Source organism: Bombus flavifrons, chromosome 2 (assembly GCF_040668555.2).
Source record: "Bombus flavifrons isolate JBK064 chromosome 2, iyBomFlav1_principal, whole genome shotgun sequence".
NCBI classification, from domain to species: domain Eukaryota; kingdom Metazoa; phylum Arthropoda; class Insecta; order Hymenoptera; family Apidae; genus Bombus; species Bombus flavifrons.
In genome coordinates, this window is record NC_138443.1 from 18,700,599 (window position 1) to 18,722,081 (window position 21,483).

General features: G+C 38.2%; 1 protein-coding gene across 5 annotated transcripts in view; it reads right to left on the bottom strand.

The window, feature by feature from the left end:
* The window catches only part of LOC138188207 (protein O-mannosyl-transferase TMTC1), a 276,538-nt gene that overhangs the window by 157,667 nt on the left and 97,388 nt on the right, over nucleotides 1-21,483 (bottom strand). Inside the window, exon 1 of one of the 5 annotated variants that reach the window (XM_069129799.1) lies at nucleotides 15,424-15,784. The exons of the other annotated variants lie outside the window; for them this stretch is intronic. The gene's annotated coding sequence lies outside the window, so the exon portion shown is untranslated. Of the gene's footprint in view, nucleotides 1-15,423; nucleotides 15,785-21,483 lie in introns of those variants that run through there. 5 annotated transcript variants of the gene reach the window in all.

Consider the following 21,483-nt stretch of genomic DNA (forward strand, 5'->3'; position numbering starts at 1 on the left):
TCCCAAAATATGTAGAAATATACAAAATACACAAAGTAAAGCAGTCATTTTAATATTTACCTAGGAACAATTCTTCGTTTATGTTCCATTTCTCTAAAAAATATAAATTTCCATGAATATCCACGATTTATCGACGCTAGAAGTTCGGTAAATCTTTGTAAATAACTCAACCTTAAGTGCTCTGGAAAGAAGTACCAGCAGATTCAACGTCCAAGCCATAGGTCTCGAACAAATTAAGAATAAAGTCAAAAGGAAATCTTCAAACAAAACGCTGAAACATTACTGAAATATTATCTATCACGGGTTAAGTTTTATTAAACGATATTATACAACATTACAAATCTTGAATATGGAGAAACTGGAAATTGCATGGATATTATTGAACTCACTAGTAAAGAGTAATTCAATATTAAATCATACCAAATTGAAAGGTAAAATCGCCACCATATAGAATCATATTACGTCATACAATACGAAGTTCTGTATGTACACAGAATTCATACATTATAAAGTCTATATATATATTGTACATATATATGTATATATACCAGGATATTATGGCAATTCGGTACAACGACCAATTATCCGCAAAACAATGGAAATCACACTCGAAATGACAAACGTGATCGATCACGTCCTCCATACATAGTCTCGTAAAACAAGACAAGCTATTACGCAGCTATCGCAATATGCACTATAACGCGTCTCGGACTGATCTAATGTTCATTATCGATTTCACAGATCGGGAGTAATCAGGTTTGCCAGTACAAAATCTATACAAAACCGTATACCGAAGTAAAACCAAATGTTACGTTTATCTCTAAAAGAAATTTATAAATCAGCGGCTATCTTGCAACTAATTTTCACCATATTAAAGTTTTTAAATAAAATTATATTGTAGTATCGTGGACAAAAGGCCTAAGAGATATCGGGTGAACCATAAACAATGTCGCGAGAAAGCCCAAGTGCCAACTGGCCCATCAATGTATGTTCGCCTTTGATGGCGATGGAAATGGCCTGTGTGACCCTGGCCACGAGGGATGCTAAAAGGGATGCTAAGGGAAAAAGACGAATTAACAGTCAGTGTCGGTGGAGAAGCCAGAGAGTGCGAATCGAGAAGTCGGACAGTGCGAGTTGCGTTGTCGAGATAGCGTTGCTAGTGTCACGTCGAAGACACAAGAAATCACGAAACCGATAGATCGCCGGTGATCTCCTCGCGTAGCAGTTCGAACGTTTCACGAATAAGACGAAGAAATTGAACTTCGTATAAAATGATGGAAATTTTATTGTATATGGTAAATCCAATAGAGTGACGGTTCAAAGTGTTACAACGGAATAATGTGTTGAGCGCTAATTTAGAAGGGTTTTTATATGGAGGTTGTAGTCCCTTTGCAGGGGTTATCGTCGGATGTATATCAGAGGCGGCTATTCAGTTGCTGTTTTGTTATTATTTCGATAGCTGTGGCATGCAGGATGTTTCGTCTACTTTATTACTGTTTCTGAGCGGGTGGCCTTTCTTGAGCGTGTGACACTAGCGTTGTCGAGAGAGTGTGGTCCGTGTGAGAGAGAGCGTTGGATCCGTGGTGACGAGAGTTGCAAATTAACTATTTAGTTGTCTTAATTATAGCACGTTGTTGTGTTTAGTTCGCGTTAAACAACCATCGTTTCCTGTTTAATCAACATCTGTACAATCCATTCATTGTAAATAAATTAATTGTAGTATAAGATCCTACAATATTACGAAACATGCAGACTGCAGTGAATTATTAAGTGGTAAGTTCGTGTTGCGATCTTATTTTCCATGGTCTTCGAAAGTATTATAGACAGTGTTTTGATGATCAGATAAATTAAAGGAAGAAATATGGGGTAAAATCGGCATATAAAGAGCTGTATTATCATCTCCACTATCTCCAAACTATCGTTCAATCCTTGCCAATAACGTTTAGGAGAAAATATTGACGCAGGAAACGCTAAAGCAAATAAATCCGGGAAAGATAATAACGAAAGTGACTTTTGTACACATCGTCACGAACAATATGGTGTAAGCAATTTGAATGAAGATTGCCCTCAGTGTATTAGATGTTCGTTTAGATTATGAGCAATTTCGTATATATTGGATAGGCAACTAAGTGATTACGGATTTTGTCATTAGGTGGTATTGACAAAATTCGTAATCACTTAGTTGCCAAGCCAATTTATACGGTTTTACCAAGCCTATGGGCCAAAATCGAAAAAAAACAGCTTTATCGTTAACTCCAGTATTGGAGTTATTAAATTTTCGAATCCTGTTTCGACCGTTTGCGGAGAGACGCGATCGCGAGATAGCACGTCAACGAGAGTCGTAAATTCCCGTCACGATTAGATAATCGACGCCACGAACTGATCGATCCCCTGATTTTTGTTACGATAATAGGGGTGTTTCAATTGAGGTTACACTGAATTAACAGGTATAAATTAATGTTTATGCCAACAACTTTGTAAAGAAGGTAATTACACTGATGTGTACATACAAGTTAAGTAGGTGATTGATTTAAGGAGAGAAACCCGGCAATGACACGTTGACTATTCTAACGATGAAGAATAAGTGCCGTGAAGTGACGATGCTGTGTCGGAGGAAAGCTAGTCGTGGGTGGGTCTAATCTACATGGAAGAGCTGATTTGTCAAGGGCAAGGTTTCATTGGGAGAGTGAGGGAAATACTTCGCTGTCAATTGGTTGATGTTCTAGGTTGATTGGTGAGGGAGGGTGCTAAACACTCCCGAGAGAGAGTTGCTAGTGCGAAGCATCATACGTGAGAAAACTAACTTTCCCGTAGTAACAATAAGCTTTAGAAACGATTCAGTAAAGAGATGTTTGTTCGGTCTGAAGGACCTTAGCTAGCAAATTCCTGAGATTTATGATGGATCCTTGAGACTATCGAGGAGCGGACATCTGGTTCCCATCTTGCCCGCGGTGTGTGGCCTGGTCTAGGTAGACTGTCGCCCGACGTAACAAATCCTATTTCAGTTATTCTACATTCATTGTGAAGGCATTTAATAAATACGATTTTGGTTACATAATTCGTTTCCTAAATTAAAAAGTTACAGACTTAGGATCCTAATTATATGGCTTTATACAGATTCCCTTTATATAGAAAGAGATCGATACGTCGAAGTGATTCGGACGAGGTAAAGCAGGAATTTCAGTTGTATTCGATAAGAAGCTAAGCAAGTAGAGCCCAAGGGGAACAATAGACAAGGTGGACAGTGAAAGAAGGGGAAGAGAAAGAGAGAGGCAGGAAAAGGGATGGGAAGAGAGGAAAGTTGTAGCATTGCCAGCGAGAGGAATCTACTTGAACGCCATTCACGGCGTAATTAGGCATTCAACCGATTCGGTCTTAAGCGCTTAATCGGCTTTGTTTCAACCTGACATCCTCTTAAACGCACGGCAAGCCAAGCCAGCCTAACTTCCGTGGTTCGTGCCACGAAGCCGTTACTTGTTGACAAACGACGCTTACATACTTTCACCAGGGCGAGCAAAGGAGAACTCCAGTTGGATAGTTTTCCGTGAAATATTAAAACGTCCAGAATGCCGTTAAGAAGTTGATTAAATTACCGTGCCCACCCGGAAACTCGAACGTGTTTACATCTTGACGCGGACCGGTTGAAACCTGCGCGAGGTATTGTTAAGACGGCTCGGAAACGTTCTACGTTTCTACGGTTGATAAACAAGCCGAGTCACGCAATTTCTTGAAGTTGTAAATATTTTCAGTTACGAAGACGGGGAAGAAGGACGATAAAAGATCGTGTAAAGTGGCTTCGCGAATTTTAGTGTCACGTAAGCTGCTGTTTTTTCCCCCCTAAGAAGGTAATTGTGGTAATTTGTAATACAGTACTTCGTTGTAGGCTCCATTTGTTACTACGGCACAATATTAGACGAGGCCACTATGAAGCGGTACGCGAAAGTACATGAAGACCTACCGTAGAAAATCTTTATACGTAGGTACACTGTGCGTGTTGTATAAAATATTTTCGAATTTCCGTAGCGCTATTTTCGCGAACAACTGTATATTTCATATAACGTTCTAAATTATTTTACTATTTATAACTTTTTATAAAATTTCTTTATTAAATGTGATAAAATATGGACGACCTTCCGTCAATAATCCGACCAAAGTATCTAGAAATCCCTAAAACTTTCAATTAAAGCTCCTCTAGAACTCGTTAAAATATTAATTCCAAGAATAAACTAATTTTACCATCCACAGTAATTTTACAACACAACGCAGGATCTCGTAACGTAACGAACAAGCACACATGCGGATAAAAAAGAATTCTACAAATTACAGCGAAATATCTCGTTACACGTCCTAAAGATGAAGATAGCGAGGTTTCTACAAACTCGACCGCAACTGCCTGCCAAGTAAATATTTCGTTTCCTTCGTTATAACTGCCTCCCTCCCCCTAGTTATTCTTTTCACCTTCTTCCGGGAAGGCGGCCTGTAAATTTTATTAACACGTAAGTTTTATTACAGGCGTAGAAACGTTCCTCGACGTTCCTTTTTTCCCCCCACTGATATTCCTACGTTAATTTTCCCCAGAGCGTTGCAGCGTGAACCGATTCGTAACCGCTGACATTTCCAAAGCAAGAATACAATATGATGAACTAAAACTGTTATTCACGACAAACCGCAGCGAGACCTGATACTAACTGTCTGACCGCAACTACCCTCTTACTACTGGCTAACCACGACCGGTTCTATTACTACTACTGTTTGACCGTGCTCGCCGGTAACTGCTATTCGACCACTGCGGCCGATCGATACTTATTCCAACTCTTCCGTCATGCATTAGCACTTTGACTGTTCACCTGCCGAACCGTGCAACGTGCATGCATCAAGGACGAGAAAAGTTTCTCGCCAGAGCAACGAGGCGTGATTATTCCTGACGCCTTCTTGACGTCCCGTCACTGCGTATTCGTGTTTCAATAATGAAGCCTTATGTACACGAGTAATGTTTTACACGACATGGTAGAGCGAGACGAACTCGTTTCGAAACTTTCGAGAAAAACGAAAGATAAGAGGCGTGTTTTCAAAGGAGCGTGTTTCAAATCACGTCAACGAACCGTAGGATGAGTTTGATCAAACGTTTCAGGTTTTACAGGTAACTGTTTGATAATTCATAGTAAACGATCTTTGAAATAATTTGTTTCGAATGAATCTTCGAGACATTAACTTCGGTAAAAATGTAGATAGAGCGAAAATAGAGTCGTGAATATCGTGTTTAGAGTGGCACAATTTATTTTTGTCTTCGAGTATTTATGGCAAAAGTTTGCGTTCCAATACCAAGCTAAACCAATATAATGGAATCGTGCATGGATAGCCAAGTAGAATTACACCGTATACGAACGGGCACGAAAGTAGTAGTATCGGTTCGTGTCTGGTAAAACAAATAGAATAGGGTCGTGCCTGAGCAAACAAGAATTCTGTCTCTATGGATCTACTCGAAAGAGAAGTTTTGACAATACTTGAGAAACTGACAGTTGACCTAATTCAAGGTACGTATTATATTTTCATAAAGACACGTCATAGATAATCAGCTTTCCATATTTCGAAAAATATTCTTGATACAATATGGCAGAAGGAATATTTATATACAAAAATCGAGAAAGAGGAGACATTGTATTTGTTTTATAACAAAAAGGTGCTTGTTTTATGTATCGATTCAGATAAGCAAAATATAGTGCAGCAGAGGACAAGGAAGTGATATATGACGACGCTTGATCAGACAAAAGACGCATGAATACAACGCGAAGAGTATTCAGACGCGGAAAGCCGAGATTTATGGCTGTGTTTCCACTACCATCATTGTCGAACATGATTCGAGATATTTCGTTCTTAGAATCTATATCATGAAATATTAAAATGCATTTAATTCCAAACTACCTAGCATTGGAAAATAAACGTAAAATACAGCAACCGCGAAGAAGAGAAACATTATCGAATAAAAATTTCGAACTTCCAAGTTATAAATACAAAATTAGAGACAAAAGTCTAATGCCTTATTTCTTGCAAGTTATAAACGTTCCATTAATTTTTAAAGTCACTGTCTTAATATACTGTCGTTCGTCAGTATCCAGGTATTTTGATCAATTTGTAGCAACACGATTGGAATTTTACCAAAGTGTAGAAATTAACGCTGAATTAATAATCGGAAGCAACGCTTGCTGTCTTTTTTTATGGAATCACCAAGCTACAAGTGTAAATTACTAAAAAAATGAATCGTTATTTCAGAAATAATAATAATAATAGAGAACGTCATTGAGATACTCCAACTTTTTTGTTAACTACTCCGGTTTCTCTTCACGTCTCCGACTGATTTTGTCTAAATCAATGATTATAAGTAATGGAAATCGAGTCACCTCTCCAACTCTTTTCTCTCCCCCTTTAGTCTCTTACATTCACTGGAGAAATCGTCCTCAACCGCAGGACACGATCACCAGGCATTCCGATTCCGGGTAAATCGTGCACGGAATATGGTACTACCAGCAAAGATACCGGTTACTATTCTCTGGCGGTGCTTCAGTGATTTAAGAAACCCAGCCAGCTTTCCCCTGCTTCCAGTCACGTATCAACGAGAAAGCGTACGATGATATATATCACTAACATTCAGCGACTTCGATCTTTCTTCCATCAGTATGAACTGTGTTTAATAGCATTTCGATGTGCCGACACGTGCTCGTAGAAACTGTTCCGAACAAATGAAAATATTGCGATATCGTAGATAGATAACGAACGATAGGATACGTATATACACTACGATATCGTATCATTTGGAGATAAAGGATTCCATTTCATATTTTTTCAACTTCAAACGTAATATTACGTTCGTATTCGATTGCACCAATGGAGGTAAGCGTTTTTTATTTGGATAACCTGCGTTGGAGAATGTTCGAAAAGAAGACTTTTTAAAAACATTTTTTATACCGTGGATTTTTCAAAAACATTCATTTTTATTTTACATCGCTTTGTCAATGTTTACTTGGAAATTTTAACAGTTCAACTTAAAAGTAAGCGAAATTTACGAACACTGTATTTTAAATTCTTCCTGCTTTTCACGAAGAGTCGTGCATTAATTATTTCTTATTCAATTTCTCTTTCGCATTTTTTTTATTTCTCTTAACGAAGGTACCTTACTTGTACTTTATATAATTACTCTTTATAACCGTTAATGACACAATTCATATCGTTTCCTCTAAAAACGGTTTCGTTAAAGACTCCTTGATCTCGCTCTAATTTTTTAATTGGACGAAATAGAATGAATGAAATTGAAAATTGGGTGAATAAATTCGTGAATTCGTGCCACAGAGTAACTATATACTGTAACAAACCACACATTTTATCCGCGACGTTTCCGCGAGATGATGAATACGCCTCATTATTTCTTGAATCGCGAAAATCACGAAAATCACGAAGGGACTTTAACCATTGTTTAGAAGTCTCCGGCCTGGCCAATTAATTATGAAAAATATAAACTCCGGTGCCGAAGGAACGGGGACGAGGCAAGAACCAAGAAATAAAAACCCTCAACGACGGTAATAATGGAACGAATGGGCGGGTACGAAATAAATGGCAGAGGGAAAGTAGTCGTGAATTTCATTATGAGAACAATGGTACTTGTGGATGAAAGAATTTGACGAAATTTGTCAGGCGCTGAGAAAATCTTGCGATTTTGTCGATCGAACTCCAAGAATGTATTACGCATTTATATAGAATCTTTTAACAAATAAAGATATATATACGTAAACACACGTACTTGAAACTACATGCTAAGCATACATATATTTTGCAAAAGTGGAGAAATAACAAACCGTAATTCCTAAAAAATTTTAAAAACTCCATCAAGATCTCGTTTAAAAAATTATACTTAGTATTACATCAGTATTGGTATTAAACAAATCGGTTTCGGTATTATATTAATAAAAGAATTTTTTAATATCCGTCTACTGTTTCATACGTATCGTTATAAGACAAACTTTATTTCCTGAGAAATGGCTGAAAGATTCAAAGTTAATTTGTAAGAGATAAGAAAGGAAAGAAGAGTGGTTCGCCAAATATGTCTGCGTAGATAAACTTCATTCAAACGTACAAAATCTAACAATTTTTCACACACAATGTATCTACGCAATAGTAGATTAGCAACAAAAGTCTGTACGAGTAAAATACTATACGCGAAAACCGTATTTTATCGGAGCTTGTGCCGCAAGACATCAATTCAGGGATAATCTTGTGAAACAAAGAGAAACCGTTTCGATCAAATCAATACAGTGCCGATCTTTGGTAAGCCATCGCCATGGATGATCATTTCTCTTCGTTAACTTTTTCTTTTCCTTCCCTCTCTCCCTCTCTCTTTTTCTCTGATCATCGTCACCCCTTTCACGTTCAACGTGGTTTCCGCCACCCTCTTGTTGTTACTCTGGCGCGAGCGCTATCCGCTTTCACATAGCCACGCATCCAGATCAGATAATACCGTGAATTACTGCCGCTTATACGCCTTGAGTGGCACCATATATCAACGAACGTGCTTCATTCCTTTCACAGATTGTGTATTGGAAAATATGGCGTGTCCATGTCGAACATGATGAAGGACCTTCCAACGAGAGCGCGCACAATGTTCGTACGTAATACCTCATAATCATTATGCATTACCGTTACTATCCGACCCACTGTAGAAATTACAGGTACTACGCTTTGGAACGTTTCGCCCCATATCGCATTACGGAGACCGATCTGCACGAAAATTAAACAAATAACAGCGTGTTAAAGCGACGATTGATCGATAATCTTCGTTCGCTAGAAATACCGATGGAATTGGAGTTTCAAAGAATTCGAGTCAGAAGCGTTAGTTGCAAAATTGAAGAATTCTACATTCATTACGTTTCAATGAGAGTATTTGATAAATAGGATATACGGCGGTATGTTTGAAAATTTTAGTAGCTTTGAAGAAATATCGTTGCCACGCAGCTATACACATTACGCTGACGTTAGAGATTTTTATATCGTTAGGGGGCCCCAGAAATTCGATTAATTTATGAAACATAATTATCTTTTAACTGGATGAAAGAACGATGACTGTTCTAAACACTCTTAAATTACTTCGATGGAGCTTTCGCGTATTGATAGAAGCGCTAATGGATAAAAAACTGTCTATTCTTCTTCGACACATGCAACAGTAGTGGAATATAAAAATTATACGTATACCAAGTATAAGAATACTAAGATAAATGTGATTTGATATATAAATTATGTATCACCATTAACGATTCGTTAATTGATAATCTTATAAATTGCAAAACACAAGATTATGCAACGGGTAAAAGAAACCACAATGATTTCGAATTTTCCATTAAAACCTTCACCCGTAGAAAACTGAATTTTCCCTTTAAAATAAAACAAAAAATGTATCGCTTAAGGCACTTCAGTACCGTCCAATAACATTTTCCTATAGCGGCAATATTTTCAAAAATATTCTCTCGTCACGGTTTTCGCGTTCCTCGTCCCATATATGCGTCCAACAAATTGCTGCAAGTCTCGCCGACCGATCATGATTTTTGCATCGGGACTATCCGCGTACCCTTTTTTTTCCAAAATTCCCTTCCATCGGTTCTTCGAGCCAAGCATCAAAAATGAGTTTTTCTAGCCTGTCTCCACGTCGATCCGAATTTCGTTCAATCAAACGGATTGAAAGTGCTGTCGAGGAAAGAGAGTTTCGTAGAAAGAGAAAGAAAGACAGAGGGAGAGACAGAAAGTATGCGCTATTGTGTTTCATGCAGTAGAACTTGGACGAACTCTCGTTGTTACTTTTTTTTTTCGCGGCACGGTTGCAGCCGGAAATCGGGGCGAAATGTCAAGAGAAATTACACGTCAGTCGTGTCTGCAATGCCGGCACGTAAAAACTGATCGACCGATCGAGAAAAGTGAACAATTCCGCGTCGGCGAATGGATGTTTAAAGGGTAATTTGGAACGATGCCACTGATCAATGGCGTCGGAGGTAGGCCTGATATCGCTAAGCGAAAATCCGACATAGAGCTCATCCTATAACGATCGTATCGAGATGCAATCGTAGAATGCCCCGGGCTTTGATTTCGTTGCGTCCAAATTAACCCTGCGATCGAACGTGTTCTCGTGACATGCCTCGTTAAGGAGCAGACTACAACCGATGTGGCGTGGCAAAAAGGTAAATAACGGTAATTACCAGACTCTGTACTATCCTACGAATAGCTTCTCGCATAATGTTGCCATAATAGTTTCCTATTGTACGTCGAGTCGCAAAATGTTGATTAAATACTGTTACTCAATGGAGCTCAAGCTTCTTAGTTCGAATTCATATATTATGGAACATTTCACAGAGAAGCTGATACCATCGCATTTTCTATTTCTACGTAAACTCTTTTGTAGTACGCGAAAGTTTTGCCGTGGTTCTTTTTTCTGCATGTTTGTGGAATACTTGGGAGGTGAACGTGTTTGGCTAGTTGCAAAGTTTCGCAAACGAATTTTTAGTTGTTGAAATTTACTTTGATATTTAAAATTCCGGTCTTTATCACTGATTTTTAATAAATATATCGTAGAATATTATTATTTAGAGGATTGAAATCATATTTGTTTACGGTGAAAGTAATATTTTAAATATTAAAATATGAGAAATAAATTGGACATATTTGAATCGCTCTTAATCGAAAATTGAAATAATGAAATGTAATTCAATGAAATTCATCAATCCCCAATACTGTCATTATCAATAAATGAAACATAAAGTGCAATATGTATTTCAAAATTTAACGTACTTTCAGCATAACGGAATACGTAAAGGATTTATTCGAAAGCGACAGTTTAAATTATTTAACACGTCATTGCCGCTATTTCGTTTCACAGAGCAAAAGTAACTGAATCGAAATAAAACGCACCATAATGTGATACGACTACAAGGCGAGAAGATGAAACTACATTAATTATGCAGATTAAGCCGAAGAAGAAGAATCGGTGATAAAATTTCTGATGTTACGGCACGTTGGAGGATAAAGATATAAAACGGTCCTCCGTGCTTAACCCAGATACATTTTTATCGAAGGAATTACGACTCGAAAAAAGTGTGTAAAACGCTCTTTATACTTTTTATATCTTTTTTTTTTTATGTCAGAATGCTCTGTTGCGTACCCACGTTAAATTCACCGTAAGTAATGAAGAATAAGCGTTAAAGAAACGTCACGTTCGTTCTATTTTTTTCCCACCCGCCTCTCTTTTCGATTCGACGTGTTTCATGCATGATTCGACCGAAAACGGTCGATTTTAAAAGCCCCATCATACTTCACGAACTTGATTATTCATGTAATATTTGCTGTCAGGGGGAAACGTGTACGCGCGGCCATGTGCAATTGAAAAAAAAATGACATAAATCGAATGAAACATCGTTCATTGTGAAATAATCACAATTCGCTTTTCATGATATCGACAGCATTCGAGCGCTTATTGTTTCCACGTTGAATCGGTCGCATCGTGAGATTTCAATTCGTAAAGAGGGACGTTATTATGAAAGAGGAAAGCCTCAACCTTTGGAAAATGTGCTGTTAAATGAAAGCTGATAGTTGTACGCTTATCATTTAACCGCAACGATTGTTTCGTCTCTGTTATCGAATATTTTATTACAATGAAAAAGTCGATAACAACCAACACGTATAATTACGTAATGTACTCACCCATACGATAAAATTATAATCCTCCAACTATTAATATCAATTTATATTATATATAGAAATCAATTGAGTCGTATTTGACACAGAAAACTTGAAAATATACAGGGTGGTTGGTAACTGGTGGTACAAGCGGAAAGCGGGTGATTCTACGCGAAAAAAGAAGTCGAAAATATAGAATAAAAATTTTTCGTTCGAGGCTTCGTTTTCGAGAAAATCGACTTTGAATTTTCGCTCGGTACGCGTGCACTTTATCACGTCTCGTTATAACGGATCTCACTGTAGATCGTTGTCTCGATGGAAAAATTAAAAAAAAAGAAGAATTTAAAAAAAATGTTTATTCTATATTTTCGACTTCTTTTTTCGCGTAGAATCATCCCCTTTCCGCTTGTACCACCAGTTACCAACCACCCTGTAGAAATCAATTGAGTCGTATTTGACACTGAAAATTTGAAAATATATAAGCCACTTAGCATACACATAGGGAAAACGTATGAAAAATTGGTGAGATATCGATCATGTTCAATCTGAAGTTGCGTGTTTAAAAACAGATATCAGAGAAAACAAAAATTCCTTTATAGCCACTCATTGTTTTCCCGGCCTTCATTACCAATAATTACCTACTACGCAGGTAAATTCGTGGGAAATAAAGCAGCGGGTATAGCTCTTTAACGAAGTTAAAACTAATTACACAACAATGTGTTCGACGAACGGCGAGCATGAATGAGCAGGGTCCTATTCATCGGTTTCCGGCCAGACCAATAATTCTCAATATTAAACGTTAACGAGCCTGCAAATTTTCTATAGATATATTTCGTGCCTACGAACAATAGCATCAGTGAAATCTACTCGAGCTCGTCCGACTGCTATGATCGCGGTCGCCGCGGAAACCACACATTGTCGCCAAGTTAATTTGGTATTCGCGCGGCGTGTAAACAATTAACGGGAAAATGCTTCGACAGGACTGTAATTGTATGATGGTCAAATTATTCGATCCTAAGTATTTGTAACTCTTTTGACGCGAGTGCGATGGACAGTTACCGAAAGTTGAATCGAAAAGAACGATGAGGTTGAAATTATTCTTCGATTAAGTTAACTTGATTAATATTAACTAACTACTACTCCAATATTAAATTAATTTTGATAAATTTTATTCATATAGTATTCAGAAGTGTATAGAGTATTTTATAGTAGTATTAATAAAAGCTCAAGCAACATTTATTCATATAATATTCAGAACTGTACGTAGTATTTTATAGTAGTATCAGTAAATGTTGCTCGAGTGTTTTAGAAATCCGACTGATCGATTACGCTTTTTATTTTTACGAGCACGTGATTAAGGTTAAACTCTTCAAAAAGTATGCGCCATAATTTTAATAAAACATGCTGGTCCTTTTGTACTAATAGTAGATTCTTGGCACAAGAAGAATATTTTGTTTCTTAGAAATTTTCGAATCATCACACATTTATTCGAACGATAATGCAAAATGCATATGAGAATAAAGCGATGGCAAAATGTGCTGACGGATCAGATAACTCAATAAGTTGGAAGGTTGCACTATTCAAAGATTCGAGTTCTGGTCCGGCAAGATGGTTCCATTGGTTCTTTTTATACCTACATATTCTATCCCGACATTCGTTCTTGCACCTTTTTCTTCTGAAGTGCCTAGATAACCGTATCAGTCCGATAAATCTTTATTTGCGGTACCAGCTGTACCAACTTTTCAAGAAAACTTTCAAGTCCAAAATCGTAGAACGTGTAGCAGATAACAAGAATAGGATATCCTAACCTACTTAGATCGTTCTATTCTTCGGAAGTTAGACGCGCGACTTCACAAATTTTCAATATCGAGCGATAAATTACGATCTGTAATAAACGAAAGATTTCTTTGAAGGATCATTTTAAGATATTCGAATTATTTCTTAACCAAATAGAAGATAAAATCGTTAAAGAATAATTCTGTTAAATGCAATAGTTTCATAAATCCTAAGATCCCTACCCACAAGACCTTTTAAATACAATCTCACTCGGCAGGAGAACAGAGAAACTGACATTAATTTCTAAAATTGTCCAATTTCCAAAATAATCGAATAATTACAATTATACGATTCCAGCACGCATAATAACGCTGTTCGTCGTACGTTCGATCCACGCGACCTCGATAACCACGAAGAAGGAAGAAGAGTCGTATAATACGTACGTCTCAGAAAGCACCAGCTACTTATCACACCGAAAGAATTAATCGTAGCTCTTTTTATCGACACAATCAGCCGCAGAAAGAAAGGAGGGACAGTTTATGAGGGGCTGATCCGGTCTTCTCGGTTGAGAACGGTGCACGAAAGGGCCGTACGAACGGTAGCTTCGGGCTGCCCGTTGTTTCATGGAGGCGTGAAGCGCAGGATGCGCTCGTTTCAGGCCACGATCGTTACAGTTGTAACGGCAGGGTGCTGCACGAAACTGCACGAAACCGGCGGCTGCTCGTGGAGCCGAGATTAATTACGTTCTCGGTTTTCTCCCGGGACCCCGGCATTAAACACGACGTTCGAACGATCTCGCATTTTCCACCGGAAGAAGAAGTGCGCGATGATAACGAACAATGAGCCAGCGAACGAAATTAGAACTCTCTGCCTTACCGTTATCCAGGCTCACGGTTTTTCGCTTCGCGCTTTATATCCTTCCTACCCGTTTTCGTAGTTGTTTGCACCGGTGTAATGGAAATTTGGTTGTTTATTGGCGGAAAGGTCGCGGCCCGTGAAAAATAAGAAACACCCCGGGAGCAACGAGTATCGCGTTGGAAAGCGCCAGCCCACGGCCACCACGATAAATTGAACGGAATTTACGGCACGGACGAGATTGCTTACACTGCTTTTGAGAACGCTATTCTTTGGTTAGTCTCGAAAGCGGAGGAAATGTTCGGGCTTTAATCATTCTTTTCTTGCCGGTGCACGAGTCCTGTATTTGCGAGTGCGGTGAAAAGAGAATGAAAGAGGAGACGCGTTGAGTAATGTTCGTGGAAGTTTCCTCGGGCAATGTACACTTCTCTCCTTTCTTAATTACCGCGGAGTGCGTGAAACAATTTTTAGTTTTAGTTCTTCGTGATTCTCGTTTTGACGATTCTGATGCTTTCTCGTGTACTTTGTTTATGTAGAAAGATTAGTTACTTCCCTTAACTCGTTGTTATTTGTTCGTATAAAACGATGATTTCTATAGATCGTTTATTAATTATTCATCGATTAGAAACAGTTAAGATAACGTTGACATAGAATAATTGCACGCTGATTTGCCAATTTACAATTTTTCTATGAGATCATTGCTATTTATTCGTTGATTATTTATTTATCGATTACAAACGATTACGATAACGTCGACGCAAAACGACCGATTGATAATTTAAGAGGTTATAATTTGTAATGGCATATAAGAATGAAATATCCTAACGCTTTAAAACGTCATTTAATTCGTTAATTTAGAATCACTAGCGTTAACTGTTTGCATTTCAAAATCGAAAAAACAATATTATTCCTTAATGACAATAATACGATATTACGATATTATTAATCTAACTCAAAACCTAACCCTATTATGGTAACCTGCAAACTGTCGCAGTCTAAAGTCATGTACGAAAGTAGACAAAACTAGTATGAAATATTATACTTTTCTCGTTCTCGATTAAATCAATCGAAATGAAAGAAACTTACCCAAGCACTGCTCGGTAGAAGAACAACGAAGCTCATCGTCGTCTGTCAAACGTAATACACACTGCACAGGTCAATTTTCTTCGCAAAACTATCTTCGCGTCACATATTCGTATCTTAAAAGCTGCTTGTCGGTCGAATGCGTGTTCTGACGAATAGAGTATCTATAAAACCACGTAAAACACACGAAACACGCGTCAACGTACGCGAGACGAGCGGATTTTGAACGCACACTCTTAATTGCGCAGAGCGACTGGCGTCTTTGGAAGATATAGATGGCGCAGCAAAATAAACAAGGCATCGATATAAACACCTTCCGGTGGTGTGTATATTGTGTACGACCGTTCGTCGCAATACGTACTACGCGTTCGACATTCGCCGTGCGAAGGCTCTCGAGTAAGCCCGTGATTATTCAGTTTCCATTCGCAACGACACGAAAGTATCACGCGTTTCTGATTTAACACTGGTTTTACAATCAAGCCACGACTTATAAAGCCGAAGTGCACGCACCTACCGCGGATTTACGAGCGTATGCATACGCGATGCGCTTCAAATTTCCCCCTCTCACGCTCCCTTCCTCTCTGTCTGTCTGTCTCTCTCTCTCTTGTTCCTCTGATCCGTTTCTCTGTGCTCTTCCCTTCCTTTTTACCCTTGCTGCCTTAACTTTATGACGTGAATTTTATCGAGTCAGAGGCTGTAAAGCTGCAATCAGTCGAAGCGTCGAACATTCCGCGGCGTATGTTCTGTTCGCGCGTTGTTTCTATCGCGTGCGTAGATGGCGCAGCATCGATGAGACGTCGCTGCGAGGAAATGGTGAAATACGAACCATTCCTGAAAGGACTGGCAATAGTTCGACGACAACTTCCATTCACGATGGAAAGCTTCCTGAAATGAAAGACTTCTACCATTCTTGGCCTTCATCGAGCGATCGTAACTCTTATGGCATTTTTGAAAAGAACGTAAGTGCTTGTTGTTTTGTAAAACGAAAAAGCTGATTTATGTGCTCGGCTGTATTTTTATAGCATCGATGGCTGAATTCAATAGAGTTTGATGCTTAACCCTCCGCAGGCAACCTGACGAGATTTCGCTCGTGAATTCCTTCGAAGCGAATTTTATTTTTCTTGAAAACTTCTGGAACATTTCATTTAAAAATTTATTATATAGCGTAATAAAAACTATAGTATTCCAGAAATTTTCTAGATTCCTTGAAAGTATAAAATGGTAAAAACGGTAAACGTGGATATAAATATGCTTGTTCAGCTTGCCAACAGAGAATTAATTTGAAAAGTTTCTTTTATCTCTGTTAGTGTATAAAATTCTTTTTTTATTTTTATTTAGTTGTTTAAATTCACAATTTGTCCAATTTGGACATTTGGTAGAATTCGTGTATAAAATGTTCACAAATAGTAAAGTATTTTGATAGCAAGCACGTTTCATAGCAATAGAAAATTCGGTACGTGTACAATTTTATACGTTGAGGAAAAAAATTATTGGAATTGAATGGCCGTGATTCTAATTGATAATTGAGATTGAAGATTCGAATTATATGACATGCGAGATTAAATAATTATTCGAGTGTACTTCTCCGATCGTGAATGAGATCATAAACGACTCTTTTCCTTATAATTTCAATAGAGCAGTGTAGCCAAGTTAAATATTCCCTTTTATTCTCGATATTAGCATTTCAAGACACGCGTTGCCTTTTTATGTCGCGCCATTTCTTTACTCAATAGCGTTACGCAATTTGCGTTTAATGTAACAGGATATAAATCTCATATCTAGTTGAATGAATTCATCAGGGTGGCTATGAAAAAGCAATTAATGGGAAATTTAGCTACATTGTGTCCAATTCTGAATTAATTAATTCACAGGATAACGTCGCTATATGTTCCTGCTGCAAGCTCAATTTCATACAAACATGTATGAAACACGGATATAATAAAATAATAAAAATAAAATATATCGCATAGTAGACTTCTCCATTCCTAAAAATTGTTAAGTGATCAGCTGTTTTTAATTATAGAGGAGATTATAGCGTATCGAGCGAGAAATTTCCACCTATGCAATTATAGGTCTATAAGAAATTTTCATCGCAGCTTTTATCCTTACTAACTATTTTCTCGCGTGTTACTAACTATTTTCATCTCAAGAGCAAACGTATACCAACCAATTTCCAGGAATCGATGACAAAACTCCGGACAAGAAAGCAATTTCGAAATCAATCATCACAAACACTTTACGCTTGTTTGAAATCCAGGAAATGACAAAATTTCATTAAATCAAAGGATGTATATAGACTTTTGTAACCGACTGTACTTGCACTAGTCGTCAATTAGCTGGCCAATAGAAATAACCTTTCCAATCTAACGATCGAGTCGAACGTTAACAAGAGTCGTCGAAGGTGCCAGGTACATGGCAATTAACGCGAACGAATTTCTCCTTGGTTCTCTCTTGCGATTCTTAACTTACGAACGACATAAATCGCCGAGACAGAGACGGGGAGAAAACAAGATAGAGAGAGAATTTGGTCTCGTGCATGCAAGCCGGAACGTGTTCGCAAAGCTCGGGAAGCTTTATCGTCCTCGAGTAATGGTTGGCTGTTTGCAAGGTGGAGGCGCGTATAAATTGCTTTGCGAGCAAGAGAACGGAGAATAAGAAGGAAAAACGGAAGATAGAAAAAAAAAAAAAGAAAAGGCAGGATGAGTTGAAGAGAGACGAGGGCAGGCTAACTTCTCCATCCTCGCAAGATATCCAGGGCTATTTAGCGACGAAGAGAAGAAAAAGATGTACAATTCCGTGGGTAGAATACCTTTGGGTATTTAAGGAATAAAGTGACGCCTTGAACTAAACGCTTCTGCGTATACCAGCATGCCCTACCAATCCCTGTTTCTGCGCCGCTTGGGATGAAGAAACATCCATATGAAATAGAGGAGACGGACAGTATCTTCTAGCGGATTGAAATACATTTCCAGGCCAGATATGACGAAGCCCCGAGGAGAGACGACCCATCGTGAACCAACAGAGATCCTTCATCTAAAGCTAGCCAGGACGATAAGTTCGTCGGACCGGTCTTTTCTCTTTCTTTATCCCTCCTCTTGGATCGTGCTAGTTCCACCGGGTATTGTAGGACAATGGAGAAACGTGGAAACAGTACTAAGCCCTATTCAGGATAGATTTCGTGCAATTTCGGGAAAAGGTCAGTCGGCGTGAACACGTTTCCAATTGTTCGCTGTCACCGTACGCCGAGTCGCTTGGTGGTGGTTCGAGAGAACTTAAGAGCTATAGCAGTAATTGGAGACGCGAATGGTAAAATAACTTTGTTTAGTCACGATTCAAGTACCTATACGGATTGCGTTAAGTTTCGATTGCAGTTGTAGAGAATATCGCGTTTTTTTTTAATACATATGTATCGTGTAATATGCGAGTGTATTTGGTATTTGCTACGAGCAGAATGCAAAGTAGATAAATCGTCTTTCGTTCTCGGAATAGTTGAAATTATCGATAAATTAGATAGTCTGGAAAAATTATCAGCATAGTCGGATATAACGATAAATAAAGCTATAAGAAAGTATAATAATATAAGGAATATATGTATATTGGAACGGACAAGGGAAAAACGTGAAATGAAAATGTAAAATTTGCATTCCTCGTTTGCATCAACCGAGCGCAAAGTTTGTACCATGTGAGATTGTCGACGGGTAGACGAACGAGAATTTCACGACACATCCTCAGCGAAAGAGAAGAGACAATAAACGTGCGCTAAAAGATTTTCAATTTTTTCCGGAGTTTCCAAGTTACCCGGTTGACCTAACTATTCGCTGGGTTGACGCGGGCGTTTTAAAATTCCGAACGGAACTTCTGGCGAAGTGCGCTGTGTCAGCCTGAGAGAGGAACGTGTCGCCTCTAACCGTCTTATTCCGTACCGGAAGCAGGCCAAGAAAGAAAAGAAAAACAAGAAGAAGGAACGATGGAGGAAAAAATTTCCCTATTTTCCTTATTTCACTTTCAAGACACACCCGTCACTTGTCTTGAGAAAGTTATATTGTTACTTTCGACGAGGAAACAGGAGGGATAAAACGACCAAGAAGAAAACTGCGCCACAGCTTTGCGGAATAAGCGCTTAACATCGCGACCAAGTGTTTTCAGAGATTAACATGTTTCGTGCGCGTTCAATTTTACAGTGACGGATCGTTCGCTGAGTCGCTATACTCGTGCAAACCAACTAACGTAGCTACTCGTGTTTTGGAAGTTAGCGTTTTCGCTTATAGCACTGTGTGGCGAGGGAATTTGCAGTAGGGACAGAGAGCTTTTCGCTATAAGCTTCTAAACTCGCGTAGACAACAGAATCCCTAATAATAATATTCCACGTGTTGTCGCCTCCTTTTGACGTTTATATTAGTTAGAAGTTTTAGTTTGTACTTCAAGCAGCAACTTTAAAATCATTCTGTAATTCTCTTTCTCGACTATATGTATATTAGATGAATCGTAAATAACTTTTATTGGCTACCATAATCCAAGGGATTCAAAGTTTCTTTATATAAATTTAACATCACGTCAACGACGAAAGATTGGCAGCATAATAAAAATTCACGTTTGTACAAATTATATATTCTGATTTTAAAAATCCGCACTTGACCGACTCGTAATAAAGATTTACGTTGAATCACGAGAAGACTAAAAAGTAAGAACTCAGTGTTTACGAAGTAACATAAAAAATGTAAGCAAAATTGAATTTGTAAAGAAGTTTTATCATTCTCTCGCTTATACGATAAACTTTAAGATGAAGCAAACTGCTTTGCAAAAATATCGCCAGTGGTCTTAAACGGAAGAGCAAGATGGAAGAAAGCAGTGCAGCGAAGTGAATTCGTGATTCGACGAAATAATCGAAACGTGGGAAACGAATGCTAATGTGATCCACGCGAGAAACAGTATTTTCATAGTAAACGGTGGAACAACTTCGAGGATCGGAACAATACAGCTAATGGCGAAAGTTGTGAGACCGTGGCGAGGTTTTTCGTCTCATTCCTCTCTTGACCTACAAAACGACAATGTGGAGATGCCGAACACTCGACTTCCTCTCTGCAATAGTAAAAACTTCGATACAATCCTTCGACCCTCTGGAAACTGCCTTCGATACAATCCTTCCGATCTTTCCTGGAAATCTCTCCTTACTTCCCAGGTTATTCGCCCCAAGGGATAAACTTCTAAGCCCTTCGTGCGCCAATGAATCGTTTGCTGTTCGTTCAATGGGTCAAAAGGCGTCTCAGAAAATGAACAGAAGATTAAATAACAATAAGCAAACCTGCGAAGCTGAGCTTCGTAAGAAGCGACATTGTCGCGAAAAAATTAATTGATCGAAAATTGTCCGATCGTATCGAAACAGAAGATACTATTTGAATGATAGAGTCGCCAAAATCTTTAATGGAAAAGGTTCCTACTCTTCGTTATTAATGTTTAAAAAAGAGGTAAATTAATTTCTTCGCAAAAGAACGAAAAATCCTTTCGTTATATGGTAAAGTAAATTCGATAAAGTAGCACTTTTGCCTTGTTCTCGTTAGAATTTCTCCGCAATTTACATTTTCCTACTGATTTCGCTCCTTAAAGTGAAATAAGAAATTGACGTGCTTTCGTGCCCCGAACGAGAGAGAATTTTTATAAATGTACGAAGAAATTCCAGAGACTTCCCTTTCTTTTTGCTCTATTTTCCTTATTTACAGTTACATACATCTCTGAGATACTATACTCGGTTGCATTATTCTTCGTTTCCCAAAATGTTATATAACAAACAAAAGAGTATCGAATAGCAGACATTATATTTCCTTTCTATACTCGTTACTTTTTACAATAAAATTAACTTTATGCTAATATATCTAAAGATTTCCAAACTATGATGCAAATCTAGTTGACAGCAACACAAAATTAGTCTACGATATTTTTTTTATAATTAATGACTTAAATTAGAGGATCTCAGGATCGGCTATATTCTTAGCTAGATACTTGTACCGCGCGACTTCTTCGCCTCCTCTCGTCGCTGAACCTTCGTCCAGCCGGCTACCTAGAGAC